Here is a 25,630-nt window from a genome sequence, read left to right on the forward strand (position 1 = left end):
GGGTTAAGAGAATAGAGCGGACTAAGAGTAGTGTTTAGACACTTGAGTCCAGTGTGTGTGCATGCACTCGTGTGTAGTTGTTTTAAGCTTGTGCTTATAGCCCAATAAGGACACGATTCTCCATGCTGTAGGCCAGTACGCACCACTGTCTAGAGATTCATATGTGGGGTCTGCTTGGACTGGAACAAGCTGATATTTGATTTATCAGAGCATGCTGAAGACAGTGCGCTGACTTGCTTGTGGGCACTGGTATGGAGGAAATGGGGACAGTCAGGAGAAGAGGCAGCTGTTTGTTATGACTCTCTATTGTGCTTAGCTAGCAACCCCGGGCCAGTTCTCATCCTTGACATTTTTAAGTACAACTCCCATGGGATAAGAATCTTGCCCAGAGAACCCCCCCCCCCCCGCATAGGGTGAGAATCTTGCTCAGTGGTCTAGGAATTATGTTCTAAAGTTATGTTTGCTAAAGATTTATTGGATTGTGATTTGGGGAAAACATAACTACTTCATGATGTGAAATGCTAATTTGACAGTTCACAGCACACTTTGTTCGACCTCTGGCTGTGGGAACAGCACAGGGGGGTGGTGATTCTGATATTCTGATATTTCTGAGCTGAGAAGAGGACCAGGAGGGACTGCTGACCTCGGGTGATAACACAGGTGTTGTGCGATAGCAGCTTCATTAGGTGGTGGAACCTGTGATCTCTGGGATACCTCCCGAGATCCAGAAAAGCATGTGTAATTATGGATGGTGGAGATGGTGGGAAACACTGTCTTTGGCTGGCAAATGGCACTAGATCCTGAGTCTTCAAAGGAACTAAGTGCTTGGAGCAAAATGGTATCAGAGCATTTGTCATTTATACATAGTTAAAGTAACATGGCCAAGTGCTTGGGCACAGCTTTCATGCCCATGGCTCTTGCATCTTGCTCTTCTTTTGAAGAATGACCAATGCTGGAAAAACTTTCCTTCAGCTATCTGATTTAACCGCTTTAACTGGAAAAATACTGGGGAGGAGTGGAAATTTCTATCAAATATGTCTGGATGAAGAACTGTGTGGAGAGTCTCTAGGGATTGTGGAAGGGTGTGCATGGAATGTATATTGGAGATGACACTGAGTTTGGTGCTTGGAGAGACCTCTCTCTACACAATTCCTAGGTAAGTGTGAGCTAGAAAACTATATTAAATTGTTAAGTAGAAGAGAAGTACTTTAAACCATGAGGTAATTTATATTGATAAATCATATAGATTCTATAGTAAATGATAATTATAAATAGTATAACATATTTCAAGTTATTTTGGAGTTAGAGGCTTCATGAATATGTGTGTAGCAACAAACTATCTAGGTAACTAGTCCATTTCAGCCTAAAATTACTTTGGGCTCATTTCTGGGTTTGCTATTCTGTTCTGTTGATCTGTGGGTCTAATTTTGTGCCAGTACTATACTGTTTTGGTCACTAAAGATTTATAATATAACTTCAAGTCTGGAACTCTGAGACCTCCAGCTTTGCTTTTCTTTTTCACAATTACTTAGGCTATTCAGGGTCTTTTGTGGTTCCATACAAATTTTAGGATTGTTTGTTATAGCTCTGTGAAAAATGCTTTTGGTATTTTGATAGGGATTGCATTAAATGTGTAGATTGCTTTGCATAGTATAGACATTTAAAAAAATTTTTTTTTTACTTATTCATTTATGACAGACATAGAGAGAGAGAGAGAGAGAGAGAGAGACAGGCAGAGGGAGAAACAGGCTCCACGCCAGGAGCCCGACGTGGGACTCGATCCCGGGACTCCAGGATCACACCCTGGGCCAAAGGCAGGCACCAAACTGCTGAGCCACCCAGGGATGCCCAGTATAGACATTTTAACAATGTTTGTTCTTCCAATCCCTGAGCATGGAATGTCTTTCCATTTCTTTGTGTCCTCTTCAATTTCTTTCATGAGTGTTTTATAGTTTTCAGAGTACAGATCTTTCAACTTTGTGATTAAGTTTAATCCTAGGTACTGTATTATTTTTTGGTAATTGTAAATGGGATTATTTTCTTAATTTCTCTTTCTGCTGTTTCATTCTTAGTGTATAGAAATGCAAGAGATTAAAAAAAAGAAATGCAAGAGATTTCTGTACATTGATTTTTGTATCCTGAGACTTGACTGAATTTATCAGTTCTAGTAATCTTTTCATGGATTCTTTCAGGTTTTCTATATATATTATCATGTTATGATAATTGTGAAAATTTTACTTCTTCCTTACCAATTTAGATGCCTTTTATTTCTTTTTTTGTCTAATTGCTGTGACTAGGCCTTCCAGTACAATGTTGAATAAAAGTGGTGAAAGTGGACGTTATGGTCTTATTCCTGACCTTAGGGGGAAAGCTCTCAATTTTTCCCCATTGAGGATGATGTTTGGGGTGGATTTTTCATATAAGGCTTTTTATTATGTTGAGGTATGTTCTCTCAAAACCTATTTTGTTGAGCGATTTTAATGCAAATGGATGTTGGGCTTTGTCAGATGCTTTCCCTGGATCTATTGAAATGGTCATATGATTTTTATCCTCTTACTGATACGATGTATCACGTTGATTGATTTGAGAATATTGAACCACACTGGCAACCCAGGAATAAGTCTCACTTGATCTTAGTGAATAGATAAAGAAGATGTGGTATATATATACAATGGACTATTAGCTATAAAAAGAATGAAATCTTGCCATTTGCAACCAAATAGATGGTTCTAGAGGGTATAATGCTAAGCAAAATAAGTCAGAGGGAAAAGATACCATATGATTACATTCATATGTAGAATTTAAGAAACAAGACAAACGAATGATGGAAAAATAAGAGAGACAGACCAAGAAAAAGACTCCTTTTATTTTAAAGATTTATTTCTTGGAGAGGGAGGAGGGAGAGAGCGAGCACGCATGATTTGAGGGGACGAGCAGAGGGAGAGGAGAGAGAGAATCCTTAAGCTCACTTCCCACTGAGCATGGAGCCCAATGCGGGGCTCAATCCCAGGACCCTGAGATTGTAACCTGAGCCGAAACCCAAGAATTGGATGCTTAACCAACTGAGCCACCAAGATAACCCTAGACTCTTAACTATGGAGAACATGCTGATGATTACCAGAGAGGAGGGGATTGGGGCGATGAGTAATAGGTGATGGGGATTAGGGATTGTACCTGTCGAGATGAGCACCGGGTGTTGTATGGAATTGTTGAATTGCTACATTGTACACCTGAAACTAATATAAGATTGTATGTTAACTACACTGAAATTAAAATAAAAACTTTACATCACATGCACTACTTAATGCCCATTGCCCATCATTGGGTATTATGTGCTATAGAAAAATTATTGAACACAACATCTGAAACTGATGATGTGCTATATGTTGGCTAATTGCATTTAAATAAAAAATTAAAAACAAATGAAAAACAAAAAAACAAAAAACCCCCACAAACCTTAATTAAAGATTTACTTTGGCCTCCACCATCGAATAAGAATGTCAATTTCACCCATCTGTGTCAGGCCAATGGGAATGTGGCCAATGAAGAGCTCTCTCCTTACTGGCTCCCCAGTCACCAGTATCACCTAATAGCCCTGCTGAACCCTTCTTACCTGAAACTGAAAAGGTCCACCCACGTCCCCTCTTGGAATGAGCCACACTCCAACCTTCTTTTTTTACCTCTAGATTCTGCTGCTGGAACCATCATCACAAGAACATGGTAGCGTGAATTGGAGTTTGGAATTGGCTTCTTATAACCACTTAATTTTTTAAAAAATTATTTTATTTTTTAAATAAAAATTTTTTTTGCATATGTATTTTTAAAGATTTTATTTATTCATGAGAGACAGGGAGAGAGAGAGAGGCAGAGACACGGGCAGAGGCAGAAGCAGGCTCCATGCAGGGAGCCCGATGTGGGACTTCATCCCGGGACTCCAGGATCATGACCTGGGCTGAAGGCAGGCGCTAAACCGCTGAGCAACCCAGGGATCCCCCTGCATATTTTTTTATTGGAGTTCGATTTGCCAACATATAGTATAACACCCAGTGCTCATCCTGTCAAGTGCTCCCCTAAGTGCCTGTTACCTAGTCACCCCGTCCCCCTGCCCACCTCCCCTTCTACTACCCCTTGTTCATTTCCCAGAGTTAGGAGTCTCTCACATTCTGTCTCCCTCTCTGATATTTCCCACTCATTTTCTCTCCTTTCCCCTATAATCCCTTTCACTATTTTTTATATTCCCCAAATGACTGAGACCATATAATGTTTGTCCTTCTCTGATTGACTTACTTCACTCAGCATAATACCCTCCAGTTCCATCCAGGTTGAAGCACATGGTGGGTATCTGTCCTTTCTGATGGCTGAGGAATATCCCATTGTATATATAGACCACATCTTCTTTATCCATTCACCTGTTGATGGACACTGAAGCTCCTTCCACAGTTTGGCTATTATGGACATTGCTGCTGTGAACATTGGGGTGCAGGTGTCCCGGCGTTTCACTGCATCTGCATCTTTGGGGTAAATCCCCAGCAGTGCAATTGCTGGGTTGTAGGGCAGGTCTATTTTTAACTCTTTGAGGAACCTCCACACAGTTTTCCAGAGTGGCTGCACCAGTTCACATCCCCACCAACAGTGCAAGAGGACTCCCCTTTCTCCACATCCTCTCCAGCATTTGTTTACCTGATATGTAATTCACATATAATATCTCATTCTTTTAAGGTTTACTGCACTTTTCATATATTCTCAGAGTTGTATACACAGCTGCTATTTAATCTTATAATGTTTTCATCACCCCAGGAAAAAAAACCCGTACCTGTTAGTGAAAACTCCCCATTCCCCCTTCCTAAACCCTTGGCAACCACTAATCTATATTCCATCTCTATGGATTTGCCTCTTACAGACATTGCCTACAAATGTAATCAAACAATATGTGGCCTTTTGTGACTGGCTTTTTCCCCTTTGCCTAGGGTTTTCAGAGTTCATCCGTGATGTGGCACATGTCAGCGCTCTTCCTTTTCCTAGCTGAGTAGTGTTACATTGTAGGATATATCACATTTCTTTATCCATTTGCCATTCATTTGTTGCTGGGAATTTGTATTATTTCTACTTTTTCAGATCATTATGAATAGTGCTGCTGTTACCATTCATATACAGGTTTTTGTGTGGAAATAAATTTTTATTTTTCTTCGGTATATACCTAGGAATGAAATTGCTACGTCATAGGAATTTTTACAGAGAGACTACTACTTTAATAGTGTCTTACATTTGAGATGTAGCATACACTTCACAGAGTTTAAAAATGTAGTGCGTCCTCCATTGGTGTTGGCACGATATGGTTGCAAAATTGTCAGCCAACCTAAAGCACTGGGGGCATGGGATCGCACAGTGGTTTTTGAGTCAAACCCAAGTGAATTCAAGTTCTGGCACTGCTTTCTAGACTGACAGTAACCCTGGGCTAGAAGGTTGAGTTCTTTGAATCAGTTTCTTGTCTGGGTTAAACCCAGGTCTGTAATTCTCAAGCTGTCATGGTTTTTATCCATAAGGTTTTCATGTCATCGCATGTAGAAAATGGTAATGTCTGTGTGGATAAAATTGGTGAACTGGGGAAATTTTTTCACCTGGAGGCTGAAGGGTTGGTCCCTGACATACCTGAGTTGGAGTTCTCCAGCCATGTTGAATCCTTCTGTGCTGCAACTCTCATCTGCTAGGAAATTGTTTCTTCAATGTGTCTGTACTCAAATCTTTAAAAAAATATTTTATTTATTTATTTATTTATTTATTTATTTATTTATTTAAGACACACAGAGAGAGGCAGAGACACAGGCAGAGGGAGAAGCAGGCTCCAGCGGGGACTCCATCCCAGGACTCTGGGATCACGCCCTGAGCCAGAGGCAGACGCTCAACCAGTAAGCCACCCAGGCATCCCTGCACTCAAAAATTTTTTTTCATTTATTCATTAGGGAGTGCGTGTGCACGCGAGAGCACACAAGCAGGAATAAGGGCAGTGGGAGTGAGAAACAGACCCCCCCCCATGCATCCAAGGACCCTGGGATTATGACCGAAGCCCAAGTCAGATGCTCAGCTGGCCGAACCACCCAGGTGCCCCAATGTGTCTGCATTCTTGTCTTTTCCTGTAACCACTCCTGTTCTAATCTGTGAGAATCTCCATTAACCACCAGAGAAAAATGTTGGACAAAAAACTAAGCTTTGGAAGGGTTATGAGCTTATTGTGTTTTATCTTCACTATTGGGTGTGGGGGGAAACACACAGGATGATTGAAGACTGGTGATGGTGCTTTTGGACACTTTAGCTCTGAGTTCCACTTCAAAAGTTATGGATGACCTCTACCAAAGCCCATCTTTTGCTCTGGCATTTGGTGTCACACTGTTGTCATATTTTTTCTTAGGCTTCAGAACATTATATTGTTTTTCTTGATTTGTTTTATTCTGTGCTTGCTTTGGTCAGTGGGTCTTCAGTTACTGTATAGCTTAAGTAAAAAATTGAATTTAAATTCTGGTCCTGCTGTGAGTAAAATCGTTGACTGTTTTCAATTTCCTCTAGAGAAGTTGGACTTAGCATCTCTTTCTATTTGATTTTTCTCTGGGGAGTATAACTCTGATTAGCTCTCCCCTTAGAACAGGACCACGCATATGCTTTAGGTGCTCCTAAGTGTGGTGTCCCTCTAGCCCTGATCAGATGAAGGAATTCTGGTCCTTCTAAAAATAATTGAAGGTTGTCTTTGACACCATCTCTTTTCTTCTGGCTGGTGTTTTCAAGCATGACCACGTGTAACAAATGTGTCAAGGCTGGACTTAATAGATAGAGCTTCTTCTGTCCTGGGGTGATAGAAATGAATCAGAGAGGGGGCTTACGTCAATTCATCTTGATTCTTCTCTGTAGCACTTTTTAAGCAAATAATATGTATAATTTTTTTGCTGATGATATTAATCACACATTCCTATTTGCAAGAAACTTGCAAAAACAGTCCCCAGGGGATCCCTGGGTGGTGCAGCGGTTTAGCGCCTGCCTTTGGCCCAGGGCGCGATCCTGGAGACCCGGAATCGAATCCCACGTTGGGCTCCCGGTGCATGGAGCCTGCTTCTCCCTCTGCCTGTGTCTCTGCCTCTCTCTCTCTCTCTCTGTGACTATCATTAAAAAAAAAAAAAAGTCTCCAAAAGTATGAAACAATTATGCAGAACCACATATCTCAGAACATTCTAATGATTTGGTGTATTTTCCTCCAGCTGTTAATTGTAACAGTGAAGATCTGCGTGGTCATATAAGCCATTACTGTACACTAACTGGGGGCCAGGCATTGTCCTAAGTGTTTCATATTGATGAGAACAGTAAATCTTCACAAACTGTATGAGAAAGGCACAACGGTGTCGCCACCTGAAGATGGAAATAGAGGGCACACAACCAGCTAGAGGCAGAGCTGGAATTTGCATCCAATTGACACGGAGTTACACACGGAGACCAGGCTTCCGGTGCTCATGTTTACCTTTCACTATGAGAATGTGTGTGTGTGCAGGCAGGTGAACATGCATTGAGGGTGTGGCCCTCCGTCTGTGGGTGTGCACTTGTTGACCTGTGCCACACAGAGAGACCGGTTTCTGCCAGTCTGCTTAATATTGTTTCTCATGGCCCTAACGTTTCCTGATGTAATTAATTTGTGAAAGACCATTTTCTTCTTTCCAAATAGAAGCTTCCAGATCATGATTGTAACACAACAATCCGACTAGGAGGAATATAATTCAGTGCGGATCTTTATTAACATAAAAGATGAATTCCTTTGGAGAGTGTTCAGCAAAGTGTGTGAATACTTCTTAGCCGGCTAAGATACCTGCATGTCTGTGTGGGGGTGTTGGGTGTGTCCAGTCAGTAAAGCCTGTTGTGTTAAACAGCCATCACTGCTGCCAACTGCCTCATGGTTTTTTTTTTTTTTTTTTTTTTTTTATGGTTTTGTTTTAAAATGGCAATCGGAGCCATTCTGGATCCCAACAGGTAGAAACAAACTTTCTTTTTTTTCAGGCTTTTCAAGTGAGCAGCTTTGTTCCACAGTTTGCCAGTTCATTGTGATCTGAGATTAGTTACTGAACTAGATAGATCTGTCTGTCTGTGCTTCTCCACGAGGTGTCCTCAGACAGCGAGGTCCGTGCCCGGAACATCTGATTTTCCAGAACCAGTGTTTGTGCATGAAAGCACAGGCCCATCACCTCCAGTCTCATCTCCGTGGTTAATGAGCTGCTCTTTGTGGCGCTGTGGTTGTAACCAGAGAGAACTGCAGGAATTTTACAGAACAGTGAGAGTAAGCATAATATTTGCCTCTCAACATATGATGTTAGAGAAAGTACATCACTTTCCTCTCTCCACTCAACCGGAAACACAACCTTGTGCTTATCAACAAAGCAAACGTGTGTGCAACCTTTCCTATAAAGAGTTCACAGGTATGTTATTCACCAAGCTAAAGTGGCAGCCTGGAGGGGAGAAACCCAGTATGGCTGTGTCAGGATGGAAGCATTTGTCGGTGCCTGTGTGCCTGGGCATTTGTCCTTAGTATAAGCAGGGAGCTTTGCATAATATGGTTTATTGGTCAAGGCTGATAAAACCCATTTCATTTCCTTAGGCAAGGGTGAAGAGTTCTTTTTCCCCTGGCACAATGAATCTAGAAGGTAAAGGAGTAGGAGGTCCCGGTTGTACAAATGCCTGTCACTGAGTCCCAGTTCACACCTGCGTGCTTTACTCTTCCTCACTGGACTTTATTATTATTATTTTATTATTATTTTTAAAGATTTTATTTATTCATGAGAGACATAGAAAGAGAGAGAGAGAGAGACAGAGAGAGGCAGAGACACAGGCAGAGGGAGAAGCAGGCTCCATGCAGGGAGCCCAACGTGGGACTCGATCCTGGGTCTCCAGGATCATGCCCTGGGCTGAAGGCAGTGCCAAACCGCTGAGCCACTCTGGCTGCCCTCAACTTTATTTTATTTATTTATTTTTTTTAATTTATTTTCTATTGGTGTTCAATTTACTAACATACAGAATAACCCCCAGTGCCCGTCACCCATTCACTCCCACCCCCCACCCTCCTCCCCTTCTACCACCCCGAGTTCGTTTCCCAGAGTTAGGAGTCTTTACGTTGTGTCTCCCTTTCTGATATTTCCCACACATTTCTTCCCCCTTCCCTTATATTCCCTTTCACTATTATTTATATTCCCCAAATGAATGAGAACATATAATGTTTGTCCTTCTCCGACTGGCTTACTTCACTCAGCATAATACCCTCCAGTTCCATCCACGTTGAAGCAAATGGTGGGTATTTGTCATTTCTAATAGCTGAGTAATATTCCATTGTATACATAAACCACATCTTCTTTATCCATTCATCTTTCGTTGGACACCGAGGCTCCTTCCACAGTTTGGCTATCGTGGCCATTGCTGCTATAAACATCGGGGTGCAGGTGTCCCGGCGTTTCATTGCATCTGAATCTTTGGGGGTAAATCCCCAACAGTGCAATTGCTGGATCGTAGGGCAGGTATATTTTTAACTGTTTGAGGAACCTCCACACAGTTTTCCAGAGTGGCTGCACCAGTTCACATTCCCACCAACAGTGCAGGAGGGTTCCCCTTTCTCCGCATCCTCTCCAACATTGGTTGTTTCCTGTCTTGTTAATTTTCCCCATTCTCACTGGTGTGAGGTGGTATCTCATTGTGGTTTTGATTTGTATTTCCCTGATGGCAAGTGATGCAGAGCATTTTCTCTTTTTTTTTTTTTTTATTATTGGTGTTCAATTTACTAACATACAGAATAACACCCAGTGCCCGTCACCCATTCACTCCCACCCCCCGCCCTCCTCCCCTTCTACCACCCCTAGTTCGTTTCCCAGAGTTAGCAGTCTTTACGTTCTGTCTCCCTTTCTGATATTTCCCACACATTTCTTCTCCCTTCCCTTATTTTCCCTTTCACTATTATTTATATTCCCCAAATGAATGAGAACATATAATGTTTGTCCTTCTCCGACTGACTTACTTCACTCAGCATAATACCCTCCAGTTCCATCCACGTTGAAGCAAATGGTGGGTATTTGTCATTTCTAATAGCTGAGTAATATTCCATTGTATACATAAACCACATCTTCTTTATCCATTCATCTTTCGTTGGACACCGAGGCTCCTTCCACAGTTTGGCTATAGTGGCCATTGCTGCTAGAAACATCGGGGTGCAGGTGTCCCGGCGTTTCATTGCATTTGTATCTTTGGGGTAAATCCCCAACAGTGCAATTGCTGGGTCGTAGGGCAGGTATATTTTTAACTGTTTGAGGAACCTCCACACAGTTTTCCAGAGTGGCTGCACCAGTTCACATTCCCACCAACAGTGTAAGAGGGTTCCCTTTTCTCCACATCCTCTCCAACATTTGTGGTTTCCTGCCTTGTTAATTTTCCCCATTCTCACTGGTGTGAGGTGGGATCTCATTGTGGTTTTGATTTGTATTTCCCTGATGGCAAGTGATGCAGAGCATTTTCTCATGTGCATGTTGGCCATGTCTATGTCTTCCTCTGTGAGATTTCTGTTCATGTCTTTTGCCCATTTCATGATTGGATTGTTTGTTTCTTTGCTGTTGAGTTTAATAAGTTCTTTATAGATCTTGGAAACTAGCCCTTTATCTGATATGTCATTTGCAAATATCTTCTCCCATTCTGTAGGTTGTCTTTGAGTTTTGTTGACTGTATCCTTTGCTGTGCAAAAGCTTCTTATCTTGATGAAGTCCCAATAGTTCATTTTTGCTTTTGTTTCTTTTGCCTTTGTGGATGTATCTTGCAAGAAGTTACTATGGCCGAGTTCAAAAAGGGTGTTGCCTGTGTTCTTCTCTAGGATTTTGATGGAATCTTGTCTCACATTTAGATCTTTCATCCATTTTGAGTTTATCTTTGTGTATGGTGAAAGAGAGTGGTCTAGTTTCATTCTTCTGCATGTGGATGTCCAATTTTCCCAGCACCATTTATTGAAGAGACTGTCTTTCTTCCAATGGATAGGGTTTCCTCCTTTATCGAATATTAGTTGCCCATAAAGTTCAGGGTCCACTTCTGGATGCTCTATTCTGTTCCATTGATCCATGTGTCTGTTTTTGTGCCAGTACCACACTGTCTTGATGACCACAGCTTTGTAGTACAACCTGAAATCTGGCATTGTGATGCCCCCAGATATGGTTTTTTAAAATTCCCCTGGCTATTCGGGGTCTTTTCTGATTCCACACAAATCTTAAAATTATTTGTTCTAACTCTCTGAAGAAAGTCCATGGTATTTTGATAGGGATTGCATTAAACGTGTAAATTGCCCTGGGTAACATTGACATTTTCACAATATTAATTCTGCCAATCCATGAGCATGGAATATTTTTCCATCTCTTTGTGTCTTCCTCAATTTCTTTCAGAAGTGTTCTATAGTTTTGAGGGTATAGATCCTTTACATCTTTGGTGAGGTTTATTCCTAGGTATCTTATGCTTTTGGGTGCAATTGTAAATGGGATTGACTCCTTAATTTCTCTTTCTTCAGTCTCATTCTTAGTGTATAGAAATGCCACTGACTTCTGGGCATTGATTTTGTATCCTGCCACGCTACCGAATTGCTGTATGAGTTCCAGCAATCTTGGGGTGGAGACTTTTGGGTTTTCTATGTAGAGTATCATGTCATCGGCGAAGAGGGAGAGTTTGACTTCTTCTTTGCCAATTTGAATGCCTTTAATGTTTTTTTGTTGTCTGATTGCTGAGGCTAGGACTTCCAGTACTATGTTGAACAGCAGTGGTGAGAGTGGACATCCCTGTCTTGTTCCTGATCTTAGGGGAAAGGCTCCCAGTGCTTCCCCATTGAGAATGATATTTGCTGTGGGCTTTTCATAGATGGCTTTTAAGATGTCGAGGAATGTTCCCTCTATCCCTACACTCTGAAGAGTTTTGATCAGGAATGGATGCTGTATTTTGTCAAATGCTTTCTCTGCATCCAATGAGAGGATCCTATGGTTCTTGGTTTTTCTCTTGCTGATATGATGAATCACATTGATTGTTTTACGGGTGTTGAACCAGCCTTGTGTCCCAGGGATAAATCCTACTTGGTCATGGTGAATAATTTTTTTAATGTACTGTTGGATCCTATTGGCCAGTATCTTGTTGAGAATTTTTGCATCCATGTTCATCAGGGATATTGGTCTGTAATTCTCCTTTTTGGTGGGGTCTTTGTCTGGTTTTGGAATTAAGGTGATGCTGGCCTCATAGAACGAATTTGGAAGTACTCCATCTCTTTCTATCTTTCCAAACAGCTTTAGGAGAATAGGTATGGTTTCTTCTTTAAACGTTTGATAAAATTCCCCTGGGAAGCCATCTGGCCCTGGACTCTTGTGTCTTGGGAGGTTTTTGATGACTGCTTCAATTTCCTCCCTGGTTATTGGCCTGTTCAGGTTTTCTCTTTATTCCTGTTCCAGTTTTGGTAGTTTGTGGCTTTCCAGGAATGCGTCCATTTCTTCTAGATTGCCTAATTTATTGGCGTATAGCTGTTCATAATATGTTTTTAAAATCGTTTGTATTTCCTTGGTGTTGGTAGTGATCTCTCCTTTCTCATTCATGATTTTATTAATTTGAGTCTTCTCTCTCTTCTTTTTAATAAGGCTGGCTAATGGTTTATCTATCTTGTTAATTCTTTCAAAGAACCAACTCCTGGTTCTGTTGATCTGTTCCACAGTTCTTCTGGTTTCGATTTCGTTGAGTTCTGCTCGAATCTTTATTAACTCCCTTCTTCTCTTGGGTGTAGGATCTATTTGCTGTTTTTTCTCTAGCTCCTTTATGTGTAAGGTTAGCTTTTGTATTTGAGTTCTTTCCAGTTTTTGAATGGATGCTTGTATTGCGATGTATTTCCCCCTTAGGACTGCTTTTGCTGCATCCCAAAGATTTTGAACGGTTGTATCTTCATTCTCATTAGTTTCCATGAATCTTTTTAATTCTTCCTTAATTTCCTGGTTGACCCTTTTATCTTTTAGCAGGATGTTCCTTAACCTCCACGTGTTTGAGGTCCTTCCAAACTTCTTGTTGTGATTTAGTTCTAATTTCAAGGCATTATGGTCTGAGGATATGCAGGAGACAATCCCAATCTTTTGGTATCGGTTCAGACCCGATTTGTGACCCAGTATGTGGTCTATTCTGGAGAAAGTTCCATGTGCACTTGAGAAGAATGTGTATTCAGTTGAGTTTGGATGTAAAGTTCTGTAGATATCTGTGAAATCCATCTGGTCCAGTGTATCATTTAAAGCTCTTGTTTCTTTGGAGATGTTGCGCTTAGAAGACCTATCGAGTATAGAAAGTGCTAGATTGAAGTCACCATGTATAAGTGTATTATTATCTAAGTATTTCTTCACTTTGGTTATTAATTGATTGATATATTTGGCAGCTCCCACATTGGGGTCATATATATTGAGGATTGTTAAGTCCTCTTGTTGGATAGATCCTTTAAGTATGATATAGTGTCCCTCTTCATCTCTCACTACAGTCTTCGGGGTAAATTTTAGTTTATCTGATATAAGGATGGCTACCCCTGCTTTCTTTTGAGGACCATTCGAATGGTAAATGGTTCTCCAACCTTTTATTTTCAGGCTGTAGGTGTCCTTCTGTCTAAAATGAGTCTCTTGTGGACAGCAAGTAGATGGGTCCTGCTTTTTTTTTTTTTTAAATTTTTATTTATTTATGATAGTCACAGAGAGAGAGAGAGAGAGAGAGAGAGAGAGAGGCAGAGACATAGGCAGAGGGAGAAGCAGGCTCCATGCACCGGGAGCCCGACGTGGGATTCGATCCCGGGTCTCCAGGATCGCGCCCTGGGCCAAAGGCAGGCGCTAAACCGCTGCGCCACCCAGGGATCCCCGGGTCCTGCTTTTTTATCCAGTCTGAAACCCTGCACCTTTTGATGGGGTCATTAAGCCCGTTCACATTCAGAGTTACTATTGAGAGATATGAGTTTAGTGTCATCATGATATCTATTCAGTCCTTGTTTTTGTGGACTGTTCCACTGAACTTCTTCTTAAAGGGGAATTTTAAGAGTCCCCCTTAAAATTTCTTGCAGAGCTGGTTTGGAGGTCACATATTCTTTTAGTTGCTGCCTGTCTTGGAAGCTCTTTATCTCTCCTTCCATTTTGAATGAGAGCCTTGCTAGATAAAGTATTCTTGGTTGCATGTTCTTCTCATTTAGGACCCTGAATATATCCTGCCAGCCCTTTCTGGCCTGCCAGGTCTCTGTGGAGAGGTCTGCTGTTACCCTAATACTCCTCCCCATAAAAGTCAGGGATTTCTTGTCTCTTGCTGCTTTAAGGATCTTCTCTTTATCTTTGGAATTTGCAAGCTTCACTATTAAATGTCGAGGTGTTGAACGGTTTTTATTGATTTTAGGGGGGGGATCTCTGTATTTCCTGGATCTGAATGCCTGTTTCCCTTCCCAGGTTAGGAAAGTTTTCAGCTAGAATTTGTTCAAATACATATTCTGGCCCTCTGTCCCTTTCGGCACCCTCGGGAACCCCAATTAAACGTAGGTTTTTCTTTCTCAGGCTGTCGTTCATTTCCCTTAATCTATCTTCATGGTCTTTTGTTTGTCTCTTTTTTCCTCAGTTTCCCTCTTTGCTATCAACTTGTCTTCTATGTCACTCACTCGTTCTTCCACCTCGTTAACCCTCGTCGTTAGGACTTCTAGTTTGGATTGCATCTCATTCAATTGATTTTTAATTTCTGCCTGATTAGCTCTAAATTCTGCAGTCATGAAGTCTCTTGAGTCCTTTATACTTTTTTCTAGAGCCACCAGTAGCTGTATAATAGTGCTTCTGAATTGGCTTTCTGACATTGAATTGTAATCCAGATTTTGTTAACTCTGTGGGAGAGAGGACTGTTTCTGATTCTTTCTTTTGAGGTGAGGTTTTCCTTCTAGTCATTTTGCTCAGTGCAGAGTGGCCAAAAGCAAGTTGTATTGGGAAAAGGAGAAAAAGAGAGGAGAGAAAGAAGGAAAGAAAAGAGAAAGAGAAAAAAAAAAGGAAGAAAAAAATGAAAAAAAAAAAAAAAGAAAAAGAGAAAGAAAAAGAAAGAAAGGAGAAAAAAGGAGGGTGGGGGAAGGAAACAAATCAAAAAGCAAAACAAAACAAACAAACCAAAAAGAACCACGGGGAGTATCTTCTGATTCTGTGTACTTTAAGTCCCTTGGCTTCCCCTGGAAGTTGTCAGTCAGTCTAGCTGGTCTTCTGGGGGAGGGGCCTGTTGTGCTGATTCTCAGGTGTTAGCAGTTGGGGGAGCTGCTGTGCCCCTGCCTGGTGCAGGGCTCAGTGGGGGTTGTTTACCCCGTGAGGCCCCAGGAGCAACAGCCCTAGTGGCGGGGCCAGCTCTGCAGCCCTGGAGTCAGCTCCCGCAGTAACTCCGGAGCTCTCCGTCTGCAGGGCCTGGAGGCTCCGGGGCGGGGTCGCTGATCTGCTCAGCTCGGGGCAGGAGCGTCCTCGCTGTCCTGGGCCCTCCCGGCCTCTGCCTGTCCCGGGGGGAGGCCGGATCCTGGGCTGTGTCTCCTGCGCCCTGTGCTCCGGGGCCTGCGCTGATAGATTCGCTCCCGCCCCGCAGCCCCCTCCGCGGAGCCGCCCCCGAGCCCCCCGAGCTGCTCCGGGTCCCGCCGTGCGCGCTGCAGCCCTTAGGGAGCTCGGGGCGCTCTCCCGGGGCGCAGGTGTCTGTTAGTGTCCCCGGGAGCCCGAGGGCATCCCCGCCCTCCTGGGTCCTGCTCCAACTCCCCGCGAGCCCCTTTCCCCCGGGAAGGTCGGTGCAGCTCCTGCTCCTCCGGGACGCGGCTCTCCTGTCCTGGGGACACTCGCCCCGGCCTCAGCCTGGCTCCTCGCGGGCCCCTCCCCCTTGGAGGCCTTTTGTTTCTTTATTTCTTTTTCCCCGTCTTCCTGCCTTGATAGAAGCGCGAACTCTTCTCACTGTTGCATTCCAGCTGGTCTCTCTTTAATTCTCAGGCCGAATTCATAGATTTTCAGGATGATTGGAAGGTTTTCTAGGTAATTTGGTGGGGACAGGTGATTTGGGGACCCTCCTCTTCCGCCATCTTGCCCCTCCCCCCTGCCCTCAACTTTAAGTGAGAATAGGAATGTCCTGAGGTTGTGGAGAATACCTGTGGGAGATTGGCCTCTGCTCTGTCAGCATCTATACCTTCTAACCATCCCTCCTTCACACCTGTGCTGCTTCTGCCCTGCACGTGCTCTCTCCAGGGTGTCCTCTCCCCTGCACGCAGGGAGTCAGCCTGAACTGAATCTAAAAACGTGCATTAGTGCTCGTCTCCTGAGTTAATCCACACAGCTAATCTCACTTCACTCATTTCTTTTAAACTTGAATACTTTGGGATCCCTGGGTGGCGCAGTGGTTTGGCGCCTGCCTTTGGCCCAGGGCACGATCCTGGAGACTCAGGATCGAATCCCACGTCGGGCTCCCTGCGTGGAGCCTGCTTATCCCTCTGCCTGTGTCTCTGTCTCTGTCTCTCTCTCTCTCTCTGTGTGACTATCATAAATAAATAAAAATTTATAAAAAAAAATAAACTTGAATGTTTTTACCCACTTTAAATTATTAAAAAAAAAGTGCTTCTTGAAAATGCAAGCTACCTGGAAGCATATGAAATACTTCCACTGCCTAGGAGTAATGCAGGTTTCCTCACATCTACAAAGATAAACAGAGATCATTTGGTTTATTTTAGTCAAAAGTTGGTCCTTTCTCTCTTATCCCTATGTAGAGAAGTAAATGTGTATATTGTATTATTTTTTCACTCAACATCATTAATAGAGTTTTTAAAAACTGAAGTATAGTTGACATAGGACATGCTATTAATTGTAGACATATATGTAGTGATTCTGTATTTTTATACATCATGAAACAATCCCCATGATAACGCTGGTCACCGTCTGTCACTATACAGTTATATTTTTAGAAATTTTATTTTATTTAAATTCAATTAATTAACATACAGTGAATTATTAGTTTTAAGTGTAGTTAGTGATTCATCAGTTACATAAAACACCCAGTGCTCATCCCATCATGTGCCCTCCTTCATGCTCATCACCTGACCCCTTTCCCCACACCCTCCCCTCCAGAAACCCTCAGTGTGTTTCCTAGAGTTAAAAGTCTCTTATGTTTTGTTTCCCTTTCTGATTTTCTATTGTTTTATTTTTCTTTTCCTTCCCAATGATCCTGTTTTGTTTCTTAAATTCAACAAGAGTGAAATCATATGAAGATTGTCTTTTTCTGATGGACTTTATTTTGTTTAGCATAATACCTTCTAGTTCTATCCATGTTGTTGCAAATGGTTAAGATTTCATTTTTGATGGCTAAGTAATATTCATATATATATATACACACACACACATACACACACACCACATATTTATTCATTCATCTTTATCCATCTCATTCATCTGTCAGTGGACATCTTGGCTCTTTCCATAGTTTGGCTATTGTGGACGTTGCTGCTATGAACTTTGGGGTGTAGGTGCCCCTTTGGATCACTACATTTGTACCCTTGGGGTAAATACCTAGTAGTGCAATTGCTGGCTCATAGGGTAGCTCTATTTTTAACTTTTTGAGGAACATCCAAAGTTTCTTTTTTCTTTTTTTTTTTTTTAAAGATTTTATGTATTTAAGAAACAGAGAGAGTACAAGTGAGGGACATCTGATTCCCCACTGAGCACAGAACCTGATGCGGGGCTCCATTCCAGGCGGGGGCTCTCGATCCCAGGACCCTGAGATCATGACCTGACTGAAGTCAAACACTTAGCCACCCAGGTACCCCTCTCACCATACAAAGTTATTACAGTATTATTGACTCTATTCTCTATGCTGTCCATTACATCCCCATGACTTACTTACGTTATAACTGGAAGTTTGTACCTCTTAATTTCCTTCACCTATTTCACCCTCCCCCAACCCCTTCCTACTCTGGTAATCACTTGTTTATTTCCTGTCTCCATGAGTCTGTTTCTGTTTTGTTTTGTGTATTAATTTATTTTGTTTTCAAGATTTCACATACAAATGAAGTCATATGTTACTTGTCTTTCTCTGTCTGACTTTTTTCACTTGTCATAGTACCTTCTAGGTTCATCCGTGTTGTGGCAAATGGGAAGATTTCATTCTTTTTGTGGCGGAATAATATTCTTTCTATATATCAGATCCTTTTCCATTCATCTATCCATGGACACTTAGGTTGCTTCTATATCTTGCTGTTGTAAATCATGCTGTGATGGACACAGGCGTGCATATTTTTATGTCAGTGTGTAGACTTTTACTACGTTGGATTTACAAGCTGCATCATATTTAATAGTATGGATGTATCATAATTTATTTGATCTCATTACAAATAACTTTGGTCTTTATGTTTCAAACAGATAAATGCATTTGCTCCCTTATCCTCATTCTCAGTAAATTCAACCCTGAAACATTTTCCATTTCTCTGTGAAAAGAGTGTTCTTCTTATTTCCAGTGCATTCACCTGATGCCTGTGCCCCCAAAACTCACCTGATCCCCAGCCTCCTCCTATATTAGCCTGGCACTTCATTCCATTATTTGTTAATGTTTAGTGGATGCATTCAACAAATAGTAGGTATTTTCTATGTGCAGAGAACTGTGAGGTCTTTGAGGGGCCATAGTAATGAGTGAGGGTCTCATGACCCTGCTGTACCACAGGGATGCCATGTCACAAGGCAGAAGAAGCCAGACTCTGTGGCAGAGTGACCTGAGGGTTCTGGGCATTGCATCTAAGGAGGCTTGGGATGAGGTGTCCTTGCTTTCTCAATGGGGAAATGGTCACATGAATAGGAGCCAGTGCTCCTAAGTTTGATCTGGAACTAAGAGGGATTTGAGGTTCTCATACAGACCAGGAGGGATGTGTTGCAAGCAGAAGGGTGGATGTGGGAAGTGTGGAGCAGAATTAGTGAGTGCTTGAGTTTGATCTGGGTGGTTTGATAGGGGAAGTCGAGGAAGAGCAGACCTATTACCTTAGTTGCCCATTCAACATCTGCTCATTTTCCCTTTAGCATCACTGTGAAGTTTCTGTTTACATTCCCTGGCTTTCTCATACTGCTTTATCACATTCAAAATATTATGTACTTTTTTTTTAATTTGCAGTGATACGGATTTACTATGCTCTTTTTTTGTTTAAGAATTTATTTATTTATTGATGAGAGATACAGAGAGAGGCAGAGACACAGGCAGAGGGAGAAGCAGGCTCCCTGCAGGGAACGCGATGTGGGACTTGATCGCAGGACCTGGGATCACAGCCTGAGTCAAAGGCAGATGCTCAACCACTGAGCCACCCAGGTGTCCCTGGATTTACTATATTCTATATTATTCTTGACTCTTTGCCTCCCTGTGTTATGTATCTAATATTGATTTCTTTTCTACATGGCTGGTGCAGTTCACGTTCCTTGTGATCTAATATACCCCACGAATTTGTGTTCTCTCAGTGGACACCTGTATTGTTTTCAGTGTCTTACTAGTATGAACAAGGCTGCTGTGCACATTTTCTGACATGTTTCCTGGGCAGGTGTGGGATTGTGCTTAGGCTGAGGCAACCCACCGTTACAGTGCTTCTGAACCACAGGCTGAACTGCTTGTGTCATCTCCTGAGAGATAGGAAAGCACTAATTTGATTTTTAGAGATTTTTATTTCTATAAGATGTAAAACATATTTTTCTTTTTTAAAGTAGTCTTCATTTGTTTCTATTTATTAAAATGTTTTTAGTGCCTCCTAATTGCTAGGGATGACTCTACATTATGCCAAAGTAATTCATCTAATTCTAAGCCATCGTTTTTTATCTCCGTAGTAACAGATGATGAGAGCGGAGGTGTAAGGCTCATGTTGGAGCTAATGAGGACCCAGGCGCTCTGGGTCCTGTGTCCCCACAGTGCTCCTCTCCTACACTGGGGTTGGGGGGTCGGGTTGCTAGGTGCTGTAGGCAGAGGAGCACTGTAGGCAGTTCTTAACCTTTTGCAAGATAGAAGCAGAAATCAGACCTCCTGCAACTGTGTCTAAATCCTTTTCTTTTGGGGGATGTCTTGCCAAATTGATGCAATCTGATGTTCCTTTTTCTGGACTTACACTTAGGAATTGTTCCTTTTGTGTTTTCATGAACATATGCACCGCCTGACTTTTAAAACACTTAGGGATGACTTTTCCACCATGGAGGCCTTTTCGTGATGTCCTGAATGACCTTTCCATATCTCCAGCTAATGAACTGAAGGATAAAATACCATATGTTCACAGTACGTCTGCATTTCACAGCATCGCATTATGTGCTAATCATTTGATGCTTCTGTGGCAGCGAATTCAGGGTTTTTATTGACTTGTTCTTGTGAAATCTCACCTAATAGGCTGATTCCCTGCCAGTGAAATTGTAGTTTTCCATACAAAATCTCCTGAAACTTGACATAAGCACTACTCAGTGGCGCTGGCAGAAAGTCTGCATGATGATGGTTTCCATCACTTGGACAAAGACTGTCTCTGTTTCTATCCCCTTTAGTAGCTAGTCAATCAGTCAATAATATTTATTATATGTCATACTCTCTTCCAGGCCCTGGGGATATCAAGTGAACAGAATGGAGGTTCAGTTCAAGGCTTATATCCTAGTAGGTTAAACGGGCCATAAAAAATATGTCAGCTGAGTGATTTCAAGTAGTTTCAAGTGCCATGAAGAGAAAAATCACAGAATCTGGGGTGGAGAGTAAGACACGGGTAGCTGGCCTGGTTAGGGATGCCTTTGAGTGGATGTGATCCAGTTGGCATAGTTCCTGGATGGTTTACAGTGTCCTGTGGGGAAAGGAGAGAAAACAAAATGCCTCTAGCTGTGACAGGAAATGGAGGCAGGAAGAAGATTTGGGGAAGGGAAAATCATTGGTAATTTCGTCCATGTTTGGTTGGAGGGAATTCTTTGTCACTCAGGTAGACGTGAGAAGCAGATGGAAGTTGCAGCTTTTGGGACAGATGGAGGAGGCTCAGATAGGAATTTCTATTCACCAGGTGATGGATGCTCCTCTACATCATGAGCCCCCACGAGGGAGTAGGGATGGCAGCCAGAGGAGGCAGGACACTGGGAAGGCTGTCCCAGGTGTGCAGAGTGCTCTTTCATCGCTGGCTACACTAAACCTTGCTCAGTGAGGTACCTGGCCCTAGCATCCATGAATGATGCCACAGCTAGTTATTTTGTGAAATTTCTGTCGCTAAGGAAACACATATTCCAGGCCATCATGAAGTCAGCTGGTTAGAAATAGAGCATCTGATCCTTTCTGCCAGGTTATCCCACAGCTCCCAATCCCTAGTCAGTAAGTGATCAGTGCAGAAATGTGGGAAAGACATGATCAGTATCTGCAGTACAGCAAGATGAATCGGGGCTTTGAGGCCGGGGACTTACCTGTGAACATTTTTTAGCTCTCCCATTTACCTGTGGGGCTTCTTTGAATCTCCATATCTATGAAATAGGAAAGAATGGGAATACTTATTTTACAGATTTATTTTAGGAAAAATAGAGATATACTAATACTTTATATAAGCACAGAACCTTCTCTGCAGTTTCTTAAATTTTATTATTCTCTGATTGGTGGAATCTTTGATTTTGATATGATATGTCAGTATTTTTTAATTTTAGCAATGATTTCTTATTTTTGTTTTTATTTTTATTTTTTTTCAGAGAGGAGAAGAGAGAGAGCACAAGTGAGAGGGAGCAGGGGACGAGGGGTAGAGGGAGAAGGAGAGAGAGAATCTTATGCAGGCTCCACGGTCAGCATGGAGCCTGGTAGGGGGCTCCATCTCACCACCTGAGACCATGATCTGAGCCAAAATCAAGAGTTGGATGCTTAACTAATTGAGCCATCCAGGTGCCCCCCCTTATTCTTATTTTTAATAAACTGACCCCCAAATAGCAATTAGAGTAGTGCCCCTATTATTTCCAGGGATATGTTCTTTTTTTTTTTTATTTTTTTTATTTTTTTATTTTTATTTCCAGGGATGTGTTCTAAGATCCGCAGTGGATGCCTGAAACCACAAATAGTACTGAACCCTATCTATTCCTATGATCGATAATACAAATTGATGATAAAGTTCAGTTTATAAATGAGGCATAGTAGGAGATTGAGAGCAACAGCTAATGATAAGAGAGCAGTTATAGCAACATATTGTAATAAAAGTTACGTGAATGTGGTCTCTTTCAAAATATCTTATGGTCCTCAGCTTCCTTCTCATGATGGTGTGATGTAGTAAATGCCTAACTGATGAGAGGAAGTGAGGTGAGTGACATAGGCACTGTGATGTCCTGTGAGGCTACTCTTGACCTTCTGACCATATGTCAGAAGGAGGACCATCTGCTTCTGGGCTATGGTTGACCATGGGTAGCTGAGGCTGCAGAAAACGGAACCATGGATAAGGGGGAATTACTGTAGTGCTTTTGAGGCCTGCTTGTGGTTTTTTTTTTTTTTTTTATTTTTTTTTTAAGACTAAAGATAGTGACAGATTTGGATAAATTCAGGTGTATCAACTATGACATACCTGATCCTTTGGGTTGAATAGGTATCATTGGATATCACACACAGAAGTCGTTCCCAACTAAAATCTGAAAACAATAAATCAAGAGCCTTTTTATGAAATAATGCTAATTTTTTGAAGTGCACCAGCAGTCCATTTTCTGTAAATATATCTGATAGTATTTCAAGGTATCTTTATTTTCACTCTAGAATAATGAATTTGATGAATTTATTTCTCCTATAAATTATACTATCCTCCTTTTTCTGTCCTTTGACTTTTCAAGTGGCTTCAAGGAATTATGGTGTTCCAGAGTAACTTATTTGAGCCCCTCAGGGTTCACACACTTTGGTTATATCTTCCATGTGCTTTCGTGTTTCAAGGCCCAGGAGACTTCCTCTTTTCAGCCAGTCTGCCTATAGTAATCCCTTCATCCCTTTGACCATTAATTGGAAAATTATGACATTTAGAAAGGACATTTCTCAAAACCATGGGAATCCTTGTATTTGGACCAGATGTTAAGAGAATTTTAATAGAGGAATAAAACATCTGTGACAATGAAGAGCAGAGTCACAGACAAAAAGAGAATGTGAACAGCATATTAATGGGAGCATAAACATTGTGAGGAAAGTAGAGAGGTGTATGTGGATTTGCATTATTTTTTTCTCATTAATTCATTTCTCAGGCAGTGATTGTTCATCTCTACTATGTCCTGTATTGTCCAGAGATTGAAATTTCCCACAGCCTGGTTTAGGATGAGGCAGAAACATAGGTAATGGTGGTTTCCAGTGATTAAGGCTGTAATAGAAATGAGTATTGATGTACAGTGGGTCCAGGTGGGGAGCATGAACTCCGAGATGAAGCCTAACGATTTGGATGAGAGGCAAGGAAACCAATCAAGAAAGATCTGATATTGCACAGGTGAGAAATAGAGGGGGTTGGCTCAGATGAGGGGGAAGGGCACGACTCTGGATATGGGTAGGGAAGAATTGTCAGGATGTAGTGACAAAATGTCAGGGGGAGATTTGGGAGGATGCAGGTGGGAGAAGAGGCAGGTGAGTCTCCAGATGATGGGTCACATATCTGAGTAAATGATGTAGCTCACCATGAGATGAAATAGGCACAAAGGAGACAGTTGGTAAAGGCATATAATGGAGTCACCTTTAGATGAGGTACCTCTGCTTTATGTGAAGATGTATATTTTGGTTTATGTATCTGGGTTATGTACAGAGGTCTCAAAGAGAGCTATAGATTTGGAAGTCACCAGGTTTTAGGAAGTATTTAAAGTCATGTGAGTTTGAAGATACAGGCCACTGAGTGTGTGCAGGTTGAGAAGAAATGAATGTTCAAGAGAGTTTGAGGTGCAGCAGTCAGTGTTTTGGCCATACAAGAACAGAGAGATTGGGGTATTCAGGAAACCAGGGAAGGAGGGGTTGGGAGATATTCAAGGGAAAAGTCAGTGGGCACAAATGCCATGGGAATACCCAGCTGCGTGAACTCACTGGGTTGGCATGACGAGGTGACGAGCAATGTTGGTCAGTCATGAAAACACAAGGGTAGGTCCTCTCTCCTGCTACCATTTTGTACTGTTGAATCAGTTGGAATGGATGTTGCACCTTCTGGGTGACAAGGTGGAATGTGGCACTCCAAACCTGCCCAGATGAACTAAAAACCAGTGGGAGCTGTGAATAGTAGTTTCTCCACCATGAGCCATTTATCATTTGATTTCTTATTGTGTCCATATGAGTTTCCTGCCTTGGGGAAACATCTCTGGATAAATCTTTTAGAAATTGTTGATATAATTGTTGCCTAAAAGGGCCTGTTGTTTTTCGTTTCGTTCTTTCTTTCTTTCCTTCCTCCTCCTTTCCTTTCCTTTCTTTTCTTCTTTCTTCTTCCTTCTTTCAGGCCTCTGGTTGCTTTAGCTAGCACAGAGTGGATTGAGTGAACTTTCACTTAGTTTTAAAACCTGCTGACAGATAGAATTAATATTGCCTTTGTGTAAATAATAATTTTATCTAATGGACTTCATTTATTTTTATGGTTCCTCCGGGCGATCTGGAACTAAACAAGGGGGAAAAAAGGCAAAATGGTAATAAGAGTTCCCTTTGAAGAAAGATATAAAACAAGGTCACTGGAGCTGAACCATTATTGAAATGTATAAAATCGTTTAATGTTTGGTTTTTCCCATTTTATATCATGAGGTCATTTTATATAGTCATAAGATTCCATCTTATGGAATTTTATCATTCAGATACGATAAAAATCTATGAGTAACAGAGCCCACTTTTTATCCAGTTCCTTGAAGGTGGCAGCTGGCGGTGCCTCTGTACGTACAGTGTTTTCATTAACACGTTCCTGAAATGTTTCTCTAATTCATTTATATAAAATCTTTTTTGGCTGAAGCTTGGCAGTCAAGGTACATGGATTCAAATATAAAAAAGGTCCAATTTTTACCCAAAACCATACGTAACAATTGGAGATGCAATATGTTTGGGGGACATCCTGAGTCTCCTCATAGACTCAATGCAATAACAAGAAAGCTTTAATTTCACTTTATTTCCTGGAGAATAAAATGTTCAGTTATTGGTTTTGAAAAAGGTTAGAAGAATCTATTTACTCAAACACTGTGTGTTAACGTAAGTTTATTGTTTTATTGATTCTTCATTTAATCCCATTTCCTGTTCAGAGCTTAGAATATCCGATACTACCGTAAAGAAAGACCTTAGATTCATTCAAGATATGTGCCTTCCGGCCCTGAGCGCAGCCCACGCTTTGATGCTCCTGGATCGTTCATTCCTTTTTTCTGCACACTGGAACTGGAACCTCCTCAGAAGCCGTAGCTTCTGTCTTCTTCCTCCCTTTGGAGGGAGTTCTTCCTCCTGTGTTTCCTAAGACTTTGCTCCGACTTCTGTTTGACTGTTATCAAAAAAGGTAGACTCTCGCTTGCTTGACTGTTCTTGCCTGGACTGTGGACTCTTCATCTTCGCCCCACTGTTGGAGGGCCACCCCTGGACCACAGGTGAACCCCTTCCGTGTGGTTGGCTAGAGGCCGCCCCTTGCTTACCTGGTCTGACTTTC

The 25,630-nt window shown here is 41.8% G+C and overlaps 1 protein-coding gene across 13 annotated transcripts in view; it reads left to right on the top strand.

Moving 5' to 3' along the window:
• The window catches only part of SEMA5A (semaphorin 5A), a 475,568-nt gene that overhangs the window by 138,728 nt on the left and 311,210 nt on the right, over positions 1-25,630 (top strand). The window lies entirely within an intron of this gene.

The sequence above is a fragment of the Canis lupus genome, chromosome 31 (genome assembly GCF_048164855.1).
Source record: "Canis lupus baileyi chromosome 31, mCanLup2.hap1, whole genome shotgun sequence".
Lineage (NCBI taxonomy): Eukaryota > Metazoa > Chordata > Mammalia > Carnivora > Canidae > Canis > Canis lupus.